The 670-nt window shown below is 57.2% G+C and overlaps 1 protein-coding gene across 1 annotated transcript in view; it reads right to left on the reverse strand.

Moving 5' to 3' along the window:
• INTS2 (integrator complex subunit 2) overlaps positions 1–670 on the reverse strand; it is a 61595-nt gene that overhangs the window by 27200 nt on the left and 33725 nt on the right. The window lies entirely within an intron of this gene.

Genomic DNA, 670 nt, shown 5'->3' on the forward strand with positions numbered 1-670 from the left:
CCCCGGGGAGGAGGCCGCAGGAGGGGCCGCCTCCCGGCGCCTGGCCTCGCAGCCACTGCCCTCAGCGCCGGGCTAGGCCACGCAGCCCCGCCACAGGGGCTCGGGGTCCGGAGACTGCGGTTTTTGCCGGGGAGGGGGTTGTCGCCTCCCCGGCCCCGGGCGCCGCTGGAACCACAAGCCGGAGAGAGAATGAGCAGGCTGCGGTGCGACCAGGAGCCGGAAACACCAGGGGCGGCGAGAGGCAGCAGGGGCAGCGAGAAGCAGCCGGGGCAGCTCTGGCTGCGGAGGCCGCCGCAGGAGCACAACGCGGGAGCAGCGCGAGCACCCCGCCATCTTCCCGGTAGTCAACATTGGACTTGCCTGGCACTAGTGTCAAACTGAGTAGTCACTGAGGTAGCCATACCAAATTGACAACCCCACCAACACCTTAATCAGGCAATAGTGTCAAACCTGTGGACTATGAAATCCCCTGCCACAATGAATAAACATCAAAGAAAAGACACCAGAAATACGAAAAATCAAGAAAGTACACCACCCAAAGATAATAAATCTCAAGCTCTAGATCCTATAGAACAAGAAGCCCTTGAAATGAATGACAAGGAATTTTGAGTGATAATTCTAAGGAAACTGAATGAGATACAAGAAAACTCAGCTAGACATCATGATGAAA

The sequence above is a fragment of the Galeopterus variegatus genome, unplaced genomic scaffold (genome assembly GCF_000696425.1).
Source record: "Galeopterus variegatus unplaced genomic scaffold, G_variegatus-3.0.2 Scaffold1292, whole genome shotgun sequence".
Taxonomy (NCBI): Eukaryota; Metazoa; Chordata; class Mammalia; order Dermoptera; family Cynocephalidae; genus Galeopterus; species Galeopterus variegatus.